Source organism: Somniosus microcephalus, chromosome 9 (genome assembly GCF_052327205.1).
Source record: "Somniosus microcephalus isolate GS21.2 chromosome 9, FLI_Smic_1.0, whole genome shotgun sequence".
Lineage (NCBI taxonomy): Eukaryota > Metazoa > Chordata > Chondrichthyes > Squaliformes > Somniosidae > Somniosus > Somniosus microcephalus.
This window is the reverse complement of record NC_140995.1, coordinates 251,777,550-251,794,586: the sequence shown is the minus strand read 5'-3', so window position 1 is coordinate 251,794,586 and position 17,037 is coordinate 251,777,550. Positions and strand designations below refer to the sequence as shown.

The following is a 17,037-nucleotide window of genomic DNA, read 5'->3' as shown; positions in this document are numbered from 1 at the left end:
CCTAGTTTTATGAACCCACAACCTTCTGACTCAGAGGCGAGTATGCGACCCACTGAGCCACAGCTGACACTAGTGGAGCGATTAAAATTGGAGATGCGCAAGAGGCCAGAACTGGAGGAGCGCAGAGATCTTGGAGAGTTGTAGGGCTGGAGGAGGTTACAGAGATAGAGAGGGGCATGGTCAAGGAGGGATTTGAAAACAAAAAGAATAATTTTGAATCGAGGTGTTGCCGGACCGGGAGCCAATGTATGCCAGCACAGGGGTGATGGGTGAACGGGACTTAGTGCTACGTATAGTGTCCATCTGAGTGGTATTTTAAATTACTATTTTGTGTTCATCAAGCTGAAAATGGAACATTTTGTATTTTGGGCAGTGTCAAGATCAAGGCCTTCCCAAGGGGAAAGAAAACATCCCTGCACTCTGACCCCACAATCTATCCTTCTCCATCCTTAAGACCACCTCCTGCACACGAGACATTACCACAACCCCCACGCTGCATGTGTGGTGCCAGACACAGCAACATTGTCCAATCTCATTCCATGTATGTGCAGCCATGGAACATAGGAACAGAGGAACAGGAGGAGGCCATTCAGCCTCTCGAGTCTGTTATACAGGAACAGAAGGAGGCCATCCAGCCCCTCGAGCCTGTTATACAGGAACAGGAGGAGGCCATTCAGCCCCTCGAGCCTGCTATACAGGAACAGGCCATTCAGCCCCTCGAGCCTGTTGTACAGGAACAGGCCATTCAGCCCCTCGAGCCTGTTATACAGGAACAGGAGGAGGCTATTCAGCCCCTCGAGCCTGTTATACAGGAACAGGCCATTCAGCCCCTCGAGCCTGTTATACAGGGACAGGAGGAGGCCATTCAGCCCCTCGAGCCTGTTATACAGGAACAGGCCATTCAGCCCCTCGAGCCTGTTATACAGGGACAGGAGGAGGCCATTCAGCCCCTTGAGCCTGTTCGGCCATTCAATGAGATCATGGCTGGTCTGCGATCTAACTCCATATACCCGCCTTTGCCCCATATCCCTTAATACTTTTGATCAACAAAAAGCTATCAATCTCAGATTTTAAATTAACAATTGACCTAGCATAAATTGCCGTTTGCGGAAGAGAGTTCCAAACTTCTACCACCCTTTGTGTGTCAAAGTGTTTCCTAATTTCACTCCTGAAAGGTCTGGCTCTAATTTTTAGACTATGCCCCCTAGTCCTCGAATCCCTAACCAACAGAAATAGTTTTGCTCTCTCTACCCTATCTGTTCCCCTTAATATCTTGAAAACTTCGATCAGATCACCCCTTAACCATCTAAATTCTGGGGTGTACAGCCCTAATTTGTGTAATCTCTCCTTGTAACTTAACCCTTGAAGTCCGAGTATCATTCTGGTAAACCTGCGCTGCACTCCCTCCAAGGCCAATATATCCTTCCTAAGGTGTGGTGCCCAGAACTGCTCCCAGTGCTCCAGGTGTGGTCTAACCAGGGTTTTGTACAGCTGCAGCATAACTTCTACCCCCTTGTATTCTAGTCCTCGAGATATAAAGGCCAGCATTCCAATAGCCTTTTTGATTATTTTCTGTACCTGTTCATGACATTTTAATGATCTATGTACCTGGACCCCCCAAGTCTCTTTGGACCTACACTGTTTATAGATTTTCACCATTTAGAAAGTACTCTGTTCTATCCTTTTTAGGTCTGAAGTGGATGACCTCACATTGAAATCCATTTGCCCAAGTTTTGCCCATTCACTTAATCTATCGATATCCCTTTGTAATTTTATACTTTCATCTACATTGCCTACAATGCCACCTATTTTCGGCCCAACGAGGAAGGAGGCATTGCTGGATCTGGTTCTGGGGAATGAGGTGGGTCGAGGTGGGTCAAGTAGAGCAAGTGGCAGTAGGGGAACATTTAGGGAACAGCGATCATAGTATCATAAGGTTTAGATTAGCTATGGAAAAGGGACAGGGAGAAATCTAGAGTAAAAATACCTAATTGGAGGAAGGCCAATTTCAGTGGGTTGAGAATGGATCTGACCCGGGTAAATTGGAATCAAAGATTGGCAGGCAAAACTGTAATCAAGCAATGGGCTTCCTTTAAAGAGGAGATGGTTCAGGTACAGTCAAGGTACATTCTTACGAGTGGGAAAGGCAGGGCAACTAAAATCAGAGCTCCCTGGATGACGAAAGAGATAGAGAGTAAGATGAAGCAGAAAAAGGGGGATGTATGACAGATGTCAGGTTGAGAATACAAGTGAGAACCAGGCTGAATATAGAAAGTTCAGAGGGGAAGTGAAAAAGGAAATAAGAGGGAAAAGAGAGAGTGTGAGAATAGATTGTCAGCTAACATAAAAGGGAATTCAAACGTCTTCTATAGGCATATAAATCGTAAACTGGTGGCAAGAGGAGCGGTGGGGCCGATTAGGGACCAAAATGGAGACCTACGCATGGAGGCAGAGGGCATGGCTGAGGTACTAAACAAGTACTTTGCATCTGTCTTTATCAAGGAAGAAGATGCTGCCACAGACATAGTGAAAGAGGAGGTAGTTGAGATACTGGATGGGATAAAAATTGATAAGAGGAGGTACTAGAAAGGCTGGCTGTACTTAAAGTAGATAAGTCACCAGGACCGGATGGGATGCATCCTAGGATGCTGAGGGAAGTAAAGGTGGAAATTGCGGAGGTACTGGCCATAATCTTCCAATCCTCCTTAGATACGGAGGTGGTGCCAGAGGACTGGAGAATTGTGAATGTTACTCCCTTGTTCAAAAATGGGTGTAAGGATAAACCCAGCAATACAGGCCAGTCAGTTTAACCTCGGTGTGGGGAAGCTTTTAGAAATGATAATCCGGGACAAAATTAACAGTCACTTGGACAAGTGTGGATTAATTAAAGAATACAAGAACATAAGAAATAGGAGCAGGAGTAGGCAATTTGGCCCTTCGAGCCTGCTCCGCCATTCAATGAGATCATGGCTGATCTGATCTTGGCCTCAACTCCATTTTCCCGCCCGCTCCCCATAACCCTCGATTCCCCTGTAGCTCAACTATCTGTCTGTCTCCGCCTTGAATATATTCAATGACTCCGCCTCCACAGCTCTCTGGGGTAGAGAATTCCAAAGATTCACGACCCTCAGAGAAGAAATTCCTCCTCATCTCCGTTTTAAATGGGCGACCCCTTATTCTGAAACTATAGCCCCTCGTTCCAGATTCCACCACGAGGGGAAACATCCTCCCTGCATCCATCCTGTCAAGCCCCCCCAGAATCTTATATGTTTCAATAAGATCACCTCTCATTCTTCTAAACTCCAATGAGTATAGGCCCAACCTGCTCAACCTTTATTTATAAGACAATCCCTTCATCCCAGGAATCAACCTCGTGAACCTTCTCTGAACTGCCTCCAATGCAAGTATATCCCTCCTTAAATAAGGAGACCAAAACTGCATGCAGTACTCCAGGTGTGGTCTCACCAGCACGGATTTGTTAAAGGCAAATCATGTTTAACTAACTTGAGGTAAGTTTTTTGATGAGATGAGAGAGTTGATGAGGGCAATGCGGTTGACGTAGTGTACATGGACTTCCAAAAGGCATTTGATAAAGTGCCACATAATAGGCTTACCAGCAAAGTTGAAGCCCGGGAATAAAAGGGACAGTGGCAGCATGGATAGGGAATTGGCTCAGTGACAGGAAACAGAGAGTAGTGGTGAACAGTTGTTTATCGGACTGGAGGAAGGTACAGTGGGGTTCCCCAGGGGTCGGTACTAGGACCACACCAATTAGATTAATTAATTCAGATGTAGTCCGTGGCCAGGGTCAGGATGGTGTGGCTAGAAGGGAGGCAGGTATGGGGATCCAGGAGGTAGTGTTGGAGGAGCCGCAGCCCTTGCACTTGTCCAACAGGTTCGAGGCTCTTACGCCCTGTGAGGATGGGAACAGGGACTGCGGGGAGGATGAGCAACCTGGCCACAGCACCGTGGAGCGGGGGGCCATTCAAGTGGGGGGAGTTAAAAGAAATGTTGTAGTGGTAGGGGATAGTATCGTTAGGGGGATAGATAGAGTTCTCTGCAGCTGAGAGCGAGAGTCCCGAAGGCTGTGTTGCCTGCCCGGTGCCAGGGTTAAGGACATCTCCTCTGGACTGGAGAGAAACTTGGAGTGGGAGGGGGAGGATCCAGTTGTCGTGGTCCATGTTGGTACCAACGACATAGATAGGACAAGGAAGGAGGTTCTGCTGAGGGAGTTTGAGCAGCTAGGGGCCAAATTAAAAAGCAGAACCACAAGGGTAATAATCTCTGGATTATTACCTGAGCCACGAGCGAATTTGGCTAGGGCAAATAAAATTAGAGAGTTAAATGCGTGGCTCAAAGACTGGTGTGGGAGAAATGGGTTTTGCTCCCTGGCACACTGGCACCAGTACTGGGGCAGGAGGGAGCTGTTCCATTGGGACGGGCTTCACTTGGCCAGTGCTGGGACTAGAGTCCTGGCGGATCATATAACTAGAGCTGTAGAGAGGGCTTTAAACTAACTAGTGGGGGGGAGGTTCCTAGAGAGCAAATAATAAAAATGACAACAGAGAAGGTCATAGACTTAGGTAGCAGTGGGGAAATTAAAAACCAGAGCGTGTCAGGAAGGGGCAGAAGGTATGGAGTAAAAGGTAAAGTAATAAAAAGGGCAAAAGCAGGAACTAAGTGTCACAAAACATATTTGAAAGTTCTCTATCTGAATGCACGTAGCATTCGTAACAAAATAGATGAGTTAATGGCACAAATAACTACATATGGGTATGATCTTATGGCCATTACAGAAACATGGCTGCAGGGCGACAATGCCTGGGAATTAAACATACCAGGTTATTTAACGATCAGGAAGGACAGGCAGGAAGGAAGGGGAGGTGGGGTGGCTATGTTAATAAAGGAAGGAATCACTGTAATACAGAGAACTGATATTGGGTCAAAAGATCAGGACAATGAAACAGTTTGGGTGGAGGTAAGGAATAATAAGGGGAAAAAAACACTAGTGGGCGTAGTCTATAGGCCTCCGAACTGTGGCAACTCTGTTGGACGGAGTATCAATCAGGAAATAGTTGAGGCTTGTAATAAGGGAACATCTATAATTATGGGGGATTTTAACTATCATATTAATTGGACAAATCAAATTGGGCAGGGCTGCCTTGAGGATGAGTTCATTGAGTGTATTAGGGATGGTTTCTTGAGCAGTATGTAACTGAACCGACCAGGGGGCAGGCAACCTTAGATCTGGTCCTGTGTAACGAGACAGGATTAATTAAAAATGTCCTAGTAAAGGATCCCCTTGGAATGAGTGACCATAACATGGTTGAATTCCATATTCAATTAGAGGGTGAGAAGGTTGGATCTCAAACAAGCGTGCTAAGCTTGAACAAAGGAGACTATGAAGGTATGAGAGCGGAATTGAGTAGAGTGGATTGGGAAAATAGATTAATGGGTAAGACGATACATGATCAGTGGTGTACATTTAAAGAGTTATTTTACAACTTCCAAAAATATATTCCACTGAGAAGAAAAGGGTGTAAAAGAAAAGACAGCCATCCGTGGCTAAGTAAAGAAATTAAGGATAGTATTCGACTAAAAACAAGGGCATATAAGGTAGCCAAATCTAGTGGGAGGATAGAGGATTGGGAAAACTTTAAAAGACAGCAAAAAATAACAAAAAGATTGATAAGAAAGGGAAGATAGATTATGAAAGTAAATTAGCAAAAAATATAAAAACAGATAGTAAGAGTTTTTATAGTTATATAAAAAGAAAAAGGGTGGCTAAAGTAAATGTTGGTCCCTTAGAGGATGAGACTGGGAAATTAATGGTGGGAAATATGGAGATGGCAAAAACACTGAATGAATATTTTACATCAGTCTTTACAGTAGAAGACACTAAGAATATCCCAACACTGGACAAACAGGGGGCTAAAGGGGGGGGGAGGAGCTAAACACGATCAAAATCACTAAGGAAGTGGTACTCGGTAAAATAATGGGACTCAAGGCGGATAAATCACCTGGACCTGATGGCTTACATCCTAGGGTCTTGAGGGAAGTGGCGGTAGGGATTGTGGATGCATTGGTAATAATTTTCCAAAACTCCCTGGACTCGGCAATGGTCCCGGCAGACTGGAAAACTGCTAATGTAACACCCTTATTTAAAAAGGGCAGTAGACAGAAGGCTGGAAACTATAGACCGGTTAGCCTAACATCTGTAGTAGGTAAAATTTTGGAGTCCATTATTAAGGAGACAGTAACAGGACATTTGGATAATCATAATTTAATAGGACAAAGTCAGCATGGTTTTATGAAGGGGAAGTCATGTTTGACAAATTTGCTGGAGTTCTTTGAGGAAGTAACGTATAGGGTGGATAAAGGGGAACCAGTGGACGTAGCGTATTTAGACTTCCAAAAGGCATTTGACAAGGTGCCACACAAAAGATTATTGCTTAAGATAAAAAATCACGGGATTGGGGGTAATATTCTGGCATGGATAGAGGATTGGCTATCTAACAGAAGGCAGAGAGTTGGGATAAATGGTTCATTCTCAGACTGGCAATCAGTAACTAGTGGTGTTCCGCAGGGGTCAGTGCTGGGTCCCCAACTCTTTACAATCTATATTAACGATTTGGAGGAGGGGACCGAGTGTAACATATCAAAGTTTGCAGATGATACTAAGATGGGGGGGAAAGTAGTGAGTGAGGAGGACATAAAAAACCTTCAAGGGGACATAGACAGGCTAAGTAAGTGGGCAGAGATTTGGCAGATGGAATACAATACTGGAAAGTGTGAGGTTATGCACTCTGGCAGGAAAAATCGTAGAGCAAGTTATTATCTTAATGGCAAGAAACTGGAAAGTACTGAAGTACAAAGGGATCTGGGGGTCCTGGTGCACGAAACTCAAAAGGTTAGTATGCAGGTGCAGCAAGTGATTAAGAAGGCCAATGGAATGTTGGCTTTCATTGCTAGGGGGATAGAATATAAAAATAGTGAGGTATTGCTTCAGTTGTACAAGGTATTGGTGAGACCGCACCTGGAATACTGCGTACAGTTTTGGTGCCCATACTTAAGAAAAGACTTACTTGCTCTCGAGTCAGTACAAAGAAGGTTCACTCGGGTAATCCCGGGGATGAGGGGATGGACATATGAGGAGAGGTTGAGTAGATTGGGACTCTACTCATTGGAGTTCAGAAGAACGAGAGGCGATCTTATTGAAACATATAAGATTGTGAAGGGGTTGGATCGGGTGGATGCGGGGAAGATGTTCCCGATGATGGGTGAAACTAGAACTAGGGGGCATAGTCTTAGAATAAGGGGCTGCTCTTTCAAAACTGAGATGAGGAGGAACTACTTCACTCAGAGGGTGGTAGGTCCATGGAATATGCTGCCCCAAAAAGCTGTAGAAGCTACATCATTACATAAATTTATAACAGAAATAGGCAGTTTCCTAGAAGTAAAGGGAATTAAGGGTTACGGGGAGCGGGCAGGAATTTGGACATGAGTCTAGGTTCGGATCGGTCATGGCCCTGTGGGTAGCGGAGCGGGCCCAGGGGCCGTGTAGCCTGATCCTGCTCCTATTTCGTGTGTCTAATTCTGTTAGATTCAGGAGATGGTTCTGTGATAGTGGATTGGCGGTTAGGATCAGATCAGCCATGATCTTATTGAATGGCGGAGCAGGCTCGAGGGGCCGATTGGCCTACTCCTGCTCCTATTTCTTATGTTCTTATGCTTTTCTTGATGTATATTCATGAGTTAGACTTGGGTGGACAGGGCACAATTTCAAAATTTGCAGATGACACAAAACTTGGAAGTATGGTGAACAGCGAGGAGGATAGTGATAGACTTCAAGAGGACATAGACAGGCTGGTGGAATGGGCGGACACGTGGCAGATGAAATTTAACGCAGAAAAGTGCGAAGTGATACATTTTGGTAGGAAGAATGTGGAGAGGCAATATAAACTGAAGGGTACAATCCTAAAGTGGATGCATGAACAGAGAGACCTGGGGGTATATGTGCACAAATCGTTGAAGGTGGCAGGGCAGGTTGAGAAAGTGGTTAAAAAAGCATACAGGATCCTGGGCTTCATGAATAGAGGCATAGAGTACAAAAGCAAGGAAGTTATGATGAACCTTTATAAAACACTGGTTCGGCCTCAACTGGAGTATTGTGTCCAATTCTGGGCACCGCACTTTAGGAAGGATGTGAAGGCCTCAGAGAGGGTGCAGAAAAGATTCACAAGAATGATTCCAGGGATGAGGGACTTCAGTTACGTGGATAGACTGGAGAAGCTGGGGTTGTTCTCCTTAGAACAGAGAAGGTTGAGAGGAGATTTGATCGAGGTGTTCAAAATCATGAGGGGTCTAGACAGAGTAGATAGAGAGAAACTGTTCCCATTGGCGGAAGGGTCAAGAACCAGAGGACACAGATTTAAGGTGAGTGGCAGAAGAACCAAAGACGACATGAGGAAAAACCTTTCTATGCAGCGTGTGGTTAGGATCTGGAAAGCACTGCTTGAGGGGGTGGTGGAGGCAGATTCAATTACAGCTTTCAAAAGGGAGTTGGATAAATACCTGAAGGAAAAAAATTTGCATGGCTCCGGGGAAAGGGCGGGGAGTGGGACTAGCTGAAGTGCTCTTGCAGAGAGCCGGCACGGGCTCGACAGGCCAAATGGCCTCCTTCTGTGTTGTAACCATTCTATGATTCTATGATCTAAGTTGTTAATAAATACTGTGAATAGTTGAGACCCCAACACAGATCCCTGCAGGACACCACTAGTCACTTCCTGCCAATTTGAGTACCTACCCATCATCCCTACTGCCTGTCTCCTGCCGCTCAGCCAATTTCCTAACCAGGTCAATAATTTGCCTTCAATTCTGTGGGCTTCTACCTTAGTTAACAGTCTCTTATGTGGGACTTCAGCAAATGCCTTCTGGAAGTCCATATAAATAACATCAATAGACATTTCCCCTGTCCACTTTCGGAAGGTATTCGACAGCGTGCCACACAGGCTTGTTAAGAAGATGGAAGCCCATAGAATTAAGGGGAAAGTGGGGGTATGGATATGGAATTGGCTCAGTGACAGGAAGCAGAGGGTGGTTGTGAATGGATGTTTTTCAGACTGGGAGGTGGTTTCCAGTGGTGTTCCCCAAAGGTCAGCTTTGGAACCAATACTCTGCAATTTTTATAAACGACCTAGACTCTGGTGTAGGGAACAGCATTATAAAGTTTGCAGGCGATATAAAACTTGCCAACATTGTAGATAGTGATGAGGATAGCTGTAGACTTCAAAATGACAGACAGAATGGTGAAATGGGCATTGGAGGCTGTTCAGAGAAGGTTCACTCGGTTGATTCCGGAGATGAAGGGCTTGTCTTATGAGGAAAGGTTGAGCAGGTTGGGCCTATACTCATTGGAGTTTAGAAGAATGAGAGGTGATCTTATTGAAACCTATAAGATTCTGAGGGGGCTCGACAGGGTGGATGCTGAGAGGATGTTTCCCCTCGTGGGGGAATCTAGAACTAGGGGGCATAGTTTCAGAAAAAAGGATTGCCCATTTAAAACGTGGATGAGGAGGAATTTCTTCTCTCAGAGGGACGTAAATCTGTGGAATTCTCTGCCCCAGAGCTGTGGAGGCTGGGTCATTGAATATATTGAAGGTGGAGATAGACAGATTTTTGAGCTACAGGGGAGTGATGGGTTATGGGGAGAGAGCAGGGAAGTGGAGCTGAGCCCAAGATCAGATCAGCCATGATCTCATTAAATGGTGGAGCAGGCTCGAGGGGCCAAATGGCCTACTCCTGCTCCTATTTCTTATGTTCTTATGGGTCATGTGTGGGGAAATTTAGAAATCTAAAGAGAGAGGTCAAGGCAATAGAGCAGTGTAGCAATTTGGGTAAAAATAAGCAGTGACAGGAAAGGGCAGAGAGTTTAATGGTAGCAGTGCAGCAGAGAATAAGGTCAAAGCAGGGAATAATGGTAAAAAATTTTAATTAAAGGCGCTTTATCTGAATGTACGAAGCATTCGTAACAAGATAGACAAACTAGTGGCACAAATAGAGATAAATAGAAACACAGAAAAATAGGAGCAGGAGTAGGCCATTTGGCCCTTCGAGCCTGCTCCGCCATTCAATATGATCATGGCTGATCCTCTATCTCAATACCACATTCTCCCTCTCTCCCCATACCCCTTGATGCCTTTTGTGTCTAGAAATCTATCCATCTCCTTCTTAAATATATTCAGTGACTTGGCCTCCACAGCCTTCTGTGGTAGAGAATTCCACAGGTTCACCACCCTCAAGTGAAGAAATTTCTCCTCATCTCAGTCCTAAATGTCCTACCCCGTATCCTGAGATTGTGATCCCTCGTTCTAGACCCCCCAGCCAGGGGAAACATCCTCCCTGTATCCAGTCTGTCCAGCCCTGTCAGAATTTTATACGTTTCAATGAGATCCCCTCTCATTCTTCTAAACTCTAGTGAATACAGGCCTAGTCGACCCAATCTCTCCTCATACGACAGTCCTGCCATCCCAGGAATCAGTCTGGTGAACCTTCGCTGCACTCCCTCTATGGCAAGTATATCCTTTCTTAGGTAAGGAGACCAAAACTGCACACAGTACTCCAGGTGTGGTCTCACCAAGGCCCTGTATAATTGTAGCAAGACATCCTTGCTCCTGTACTCAAATCCTCTTGCAATGAAGGCCAACATACCATTTGCCTTCCTAACTGCTTGCTGCACCTGCATGTTTGCTTTCAGTGACTGGTGTACAAGGACACCCAGGTCCCTTTGTACATCAACATTTCCCAATCTATCACCATTTAAATAATACTCTGCCTTTCTGTTTTTCCTACCGAAGTGGATAACTTCACATTTATCCACGTTATACTGCATCTGCCATGTATTTGCCCACTCACTCAACTTGTCTAAATCGCCTTTGATGCGCCATCAATTACTCAAAAGACTGAAGTTGAGCGAGTAACAATCAGGCTTTTATTAACTAAAGAATGAAGGTCTTGTCTCGAGTGGTCGACCCGTCCAGAATACTAAGGGACTGGGAGGTAGTCACTTATATACCTGGAATAGTGGGAGGAGTCAGCCGAGGCATGTCCAGACCTGTACCTAGTGGAATACACATACAGACACAGACAGGTATGACAGTGGTTTACCACAGCCTTGAAGCCTCTTTATATCCTCCTCACAACCCCACCTAGTTTTGTGTCATCAGCAAACTTGGAAATATTACATTTGGTTCCCTCATCCAAATCATTGATATATATTGTGAATAGCTGGGGCCCAAGCACTGATCCCTGCGGTACCCCACTAGTCACCGCCTGCCACCCCGAAAATGACCCGTTTATTCCTACTCTCTGTTTCCTGTCTGTTAACCAGTTTTCAGTCCATGCCAGTATATTACCCCCAATCCCATGTGCTTTAATTTTGCACACTAACCTCTTATGTGGGGCTTTATCAAAGGCCTTCTGAAAATCCAAATACACCATATCCACTGGTGCTCCCTTATCTATTCTACCAGTTACATCTTCAAAAAACTCCGGTAGGTTTGTCAAACATGATTTCCTTTCATAAATCCATGTTGACTTTGTCTAATCCTGTTGATATTTTTTTAAGTGTCCCGTTATCCCATCCTTTATAATACTCTAGCATTTTCCCTACTACTGATGTTAGGTTAACCGGGCTGTAGTTCCCTGTTTTCTCTCTCCCTCCTTTTTTAAATAGTGGGGTTACATTTGCCACCCTCCAGTCTGTAGGAACTGTTCCATAATCTATAGAATTTTGGAAGATGACAACCAATGCAGCCACTATTTCCATGGCTACCTCTTTTAGTACTCTGGGATGCAGATTATCAGGCCCTGGGGATTTATCAGCTTTCAGTCCCATTAATTTCTCCAGCACTACTTTTTTTACTAATACTAATTTCCTTTAATTCCTCCTTCTCTCTAGACCCTTGGTTCCCTAGAATTTCTGGGAAGTTATTTGTCTCCTCTTCCGTGAAGCCAGAACCAAAGAATTTGTTTAATTGCTCCGCCATTTCCTTGTTCCCCATTATAAATTCTCCCGTTTCTGACTGTAAGGGACCTACATTTGTCTTCACTAATCTTTTTATTTTTACATACTTGTAGAAGCTTTTACAGTCTGCTTTTATGTTCCTTGCAAGTTTACTCTCATACTCTATTTTTCCCCTCTTAATCAATCTCTTGGTCCTTTTTTGCTGAACTCTAAACTGCTCCTAATCCTCAGGCTTGCTACTTTTTCTGGCAACTTTATATGACTCCTCTTTGGATCTAATACTATCCTTAATGTCTTTTGTTAGCCATGGTTGGGCCACTTTACCTTTTGTGTTTTTACGCCAGAAAGGAATGTATAACTGTTGCAATAATGTTAGCCATTGCCTATCCACCGTCATGCCTTTTAATGAAGCTCCCCAATCTATCATAGCCAACTCCCTCCTCATACCTTCGTAGTTTCCTTTTAGATTTAGGACCCTAGTTTCGGATTGGACTATTTCACTTTCCATCTTAATGAAGAATTCGATCATGTTATGGTCACTCTTCCCTAAAGGACCCCGCACAAGAAGATTATTAACTTCTTCTCGTTGCAGAATACCCAATCTAGGATAGCCTGTTCCCTAGTTGGCTCCTCAACATACTGGTCTAAAAAACCATCTCGTACACACTCTAGGAATTCATCCTCCACAGTATTATTGCTAATTTGGTTTGGCCAGTCTATATGTAGATTAAAGTCACCCATGATGACTGTAGCACCCTTGTTACATGCGTCTCTAATTTCCTGTTTGATGCCGTCCCCTACATTACCACTACTGTTTGGAGGCCTACAGGCAACTCCCACCAATGTTTTCTGCCCCTTGGTGCTTCTTAGCTCCACCCAGACTGATTCTAAATCTTGATTATCTGAGCCAATATCCTTTCTCACTATTGCTCTGATTTCATCAGGGTTTGATCTAATAGCCATTACAGAGACATGGTTGCAAGGTGGCAAAGGTTGGGAACTAAATGTCCAGCATTCTTGATGTTTCGAAAAGACCGGCAGAATGGAAAAGGAGGGGGGGTAGCCCTGATAATAATAGGATGACATAAGGACAGTAGAGAGAAAAGATCTCGGCTCAGAAGATCAGGAAGTAGAATCAGTGTGGGTGGAGATAAGGAATAACAAGGGGCAGAAAACACTGGTAGGAGTAGTATATAGGCCCTCTAACAGTAGCTATACCGCTGGACAGATTATTAATCAAGAAATTGTAGGAGCTTGCAACAAAGGTAATGCAATAATCTTGGGGGACTTTAATCTTCATATAGGCTGACAAATCAAATTGGCAAAGGTAATCTGGAAGACGAGTTCATGGAATGCATTTGGGACAGTTTCCTAGAACAATGTGGCAATTAACCAACCAGGGAACAGGCTATTTTAGATCTGGTATTGTGTAATGAGACAGGGTTAATTAGCAATTCCATAGTAAAGGATCCTCTGGGGCAGAGTGATCATAATATGATAGAATTTCATATTAATTTTGAGAGTGACTTACCCAAGTTCGAAATTAGAGACTTTAACTTACATAAAGCCAATTACATAGGTATAAGGGGCGAGTTGGCTAAGGTAGATTGGAAACATTGATTAAAAGGTATGGCAGTAGATAAGCAGTGGCTAGCATTTAAAGAAATATTTCATAATTCTCAACAAAAATATATTCCATTGAGAAACAAAAACTCCACGGGAAAAGTGATCCAACCGTGGCTAACTAAAGAAGTTAAGGATAGCATTAGATTGAAATTGAAGCTCATAATGTTGCAAAGAATAATAGTAAGCCTGAGGATTGGGAGAGTTTCAGAAACCAGCAAAGGCTGACCAAAAAACTGATAAGGGAAAAAATAGAATGAGAAAACTAGCAAGAAATATAAAAGCAGATTGTAAGAGTTTCTACAAGTATGTAAAAAGGAAAAGAGTAGCAAAAGTAAACGTTGGTCCCTTAGAGGCTGAGACAGGAGAAATTATTATGGGGAATAAGGAAATGGCAGAAATGTTAAACAAATATTTTGTATGTGTCTTCACAGTAGAAGACACAAAAAGCATACAAAAAAAAATGGTGGGGAACCAAGGGTCTAATGAGGGTGAGGAACTTAACGTAATTAATACAAGTAGAGAAAAAGTACTCGAGAAACTAATGGGACTAAAAACCGACAAATCCCCTGGACCTGACGGCCTACATCCTAGGGTTCTAAAAGAGGTGGTTGAAGCGATAGTGGATGCATTGGTTTTGATCTTCCAAAATTCCCTAGATTCTGGAATGGTCCCAACGGATTGGAAGGTTGCAAATGTAACACTGCTATTCAAGAAAGGAGGGAGAGAAAAAACAGGGAGCTACAGGCCAGTTAGCCTGACATCAGTCGTCGGGAAAATGCTGGAATCCATTGTTAAGGAAGTGGTATCAGGGCACTGAGAAAATCATAACATGATTAGGCAGCGTCAACATTATTTGATGAAAGGGAAATCGTGTTTGACAAATTTATTAGAGTTTTTTGAGGGTGTAACTAGCAGGGGAGATAAAGGGGAACCAGTGGATGTAGTATAGTTAGTGTCAGCTGTGGCTCAGTTGGCAGCACCCTCACCTCTGAGTCAGGAGGTTGTGGGTTCAAGCCCCACACCAGGAACATGAACACATAAAGCTAGGCTGACACTCCAGTGTAGTGCTGAGGGAGTGCTGCACTGTCGGAGGTGCTGTCTTTTCGGATGAAATGTTAAACCGAGGCCCTGTCTGCTGTCTCAGGTGGACATAAAAGATCCCTTGGCACTGTTTCGAAGAAGGGTAGGGGAGTTATCGCCGGTGTCCTGGAGCCAATATTTATCCTTCAACCAACATAACAAAAACAGATTATCTGCTCATCATCACATCGCTGTTTGTGGAACCTTGCTGTGCGCAAATTGGCTGCCGCATTTCCCACATTACAACAGTGACTCCACTTCAAAAGTACTTCATTGACTGTAAAGTGCTTTTGAGATGTCCGGTGGTCGTGAAAGGCACTATATCTATCTATGTAATATAAATGCAAGTCTTTCTTTTTATGTTTGGATTTCCAAAAGGCATTTAATAAGGTGCCACATAAAAGGTTATTACACAAGACACTCTAGGGGAATCAAGGGATGTGGAGTTGAGGTCGATGATCAGCCATCATCTTATTGAATGGCGGAGCAGGCTCGAGGGGCCGTATGGCCTACTCCTGCTCTTCTTTCTTATATTCTTAAATCTTATGATATGATGATCACTTGTACCCAAGTGTTCTCCCACAGACACTTGATCGACCTTGCCCACCTCATTCCCCAGCACCAGATCCAGCAATGCCTACTTCCTAGTTGGGCCAAGAAGGAGTTAGATATATTTCTTAGGGGTAAAGGGATCAAGGGATATGGGGAGAAGGCAGGGACCGGGTACTGAATTTGGATGATCAGCCATAATCTCATTAAATGGCGGAGCAGGCTCGAGGGGCCGAATGGCCTACTTCTGCTCCTATCTTCTATGTCTACGTCTAACATACTGGTCAAGGAAATTCTCCTGAACACATTTCAAAAATTCCTCCCCCTCATTTCCTTTTACCCTAGCATTATCCCAATCGATATTTGGGTAATTAAAGTCCCCCAATATCCCCACTCTATAGCTCTTGCATATCTCTGCGATTTCCCCGCAGATTTGCTCCTCTACCTCCCCCTCACTATTTGGAGGCCTATAGAATATCCCCAATAGTGTGATCAGACCCTTTTTGCTCCTCAACTCTAACCAAACGGATTCTGTCCTTGTCCCCTCAAGAACATCCTCCCTTTCCAACACTACAATGTCTTCCTTAATCAGCACTGCCGCCCCACCTCCCTTTTTTCCTTCCCTACCTTTTCTGAACACCTTGTACCCTCGAATATTAAGTGCCCAGTCCACCATTTTTAAGCCACAAAGTGTGAAGTGATGCACTTTGGGAGGACGAATATGGAAAGACAGTGTACTATAAGTGGCAGGATTTTGGAAAGTGTCGATGAGCAGAGAGACCTTGGTGTCCATATACACAAATCTTTAAAGGTGGCAGAGCAAGTCGACAAGGTGGTTAAACAAGTATCTGGGTTACTTGTGTTTATAAATAGAGGCACAGAATATAATAGCAAAGCGATCGTGCTAAAACTTTATAAATCACTGGTTAGGCCCCAGCTGGGGTATTGTGGACAACTCTGGGCCCCACACTTCAGGAAAGGAGGTTTCCCAGGATGTTACCGGGGATGAGGAACTTCAGTTATGAGCAGATGTTGGAAAAGTTCGGACTGTTCTCCTGGGAACAGAGAAGGTTAAGAGGTGACCTAATCGAGGCTTTCAAGATATTTAGAGGTTTTGATCGAGTAGAGAGAGAAACACGGATTTGTAAATGGCAAATCATGTTTGACTAATCTAATTGAATTTTTTGATGAAGTAACAGGGAGGATCGATAAAAGGAATTCAATAGATGTTGTCTACATGGATTTTAGGTAGGCGTTTGACAAAGTACCACATAGAAGGCTGGTTAACAATATTGAGGCTCATGGAATAGGTGGGTCAGTGGCAGCTTGGATAAGGAATTGGCTTAAGGACAGAAAACAGCGAGTTGTGGTAAATGGCTGTTTTTCAGACTGGTGGATGGTAGACAGTGGTGTTCCCCAAGGGTCAGTGCTGGGGCCACTGCTTTTGAATGACCTGGATATTGGAATACAAAGTAGAATTTCTAAATTTGTCGATGACACCAAACTTGGGGGTGTGGCAAACAGTGAGGATGATAACAATCGACTGCAAAAGGACATAGGAAGGCTAGCAGAATGGGCAGACAAGTGGCAGATGGAATTTAATAGAGAAGTATGAGGTGATGCGTTTTGGCAGAAGGAACAGGGAGAGGCAATATACACTTAATGGCACAGTTTTAAAGAGTGTGCAGGGACAGAGGGACCTGGGAGTTAATGTGCATAGGTCCCTGAAGGTGGCAGGACATATTGAGAGAGTGGTT

General features: G+C 44.1%; 1 protein-coding gene across 3 annotated transcripts in view; it reads right to left on the bottom strand.

Moving 5' to 3' along the window:
• Positions 1 to 17,037, bottom strand: part of btbd9 (BTB (POZ) domain containing 9) — a 250,367-nt gene that overhangs the window by 197,601 nt on the left and 35,729 nt on the right. The gene's annotated exons all lie outside the window — the stretch shown is intronic.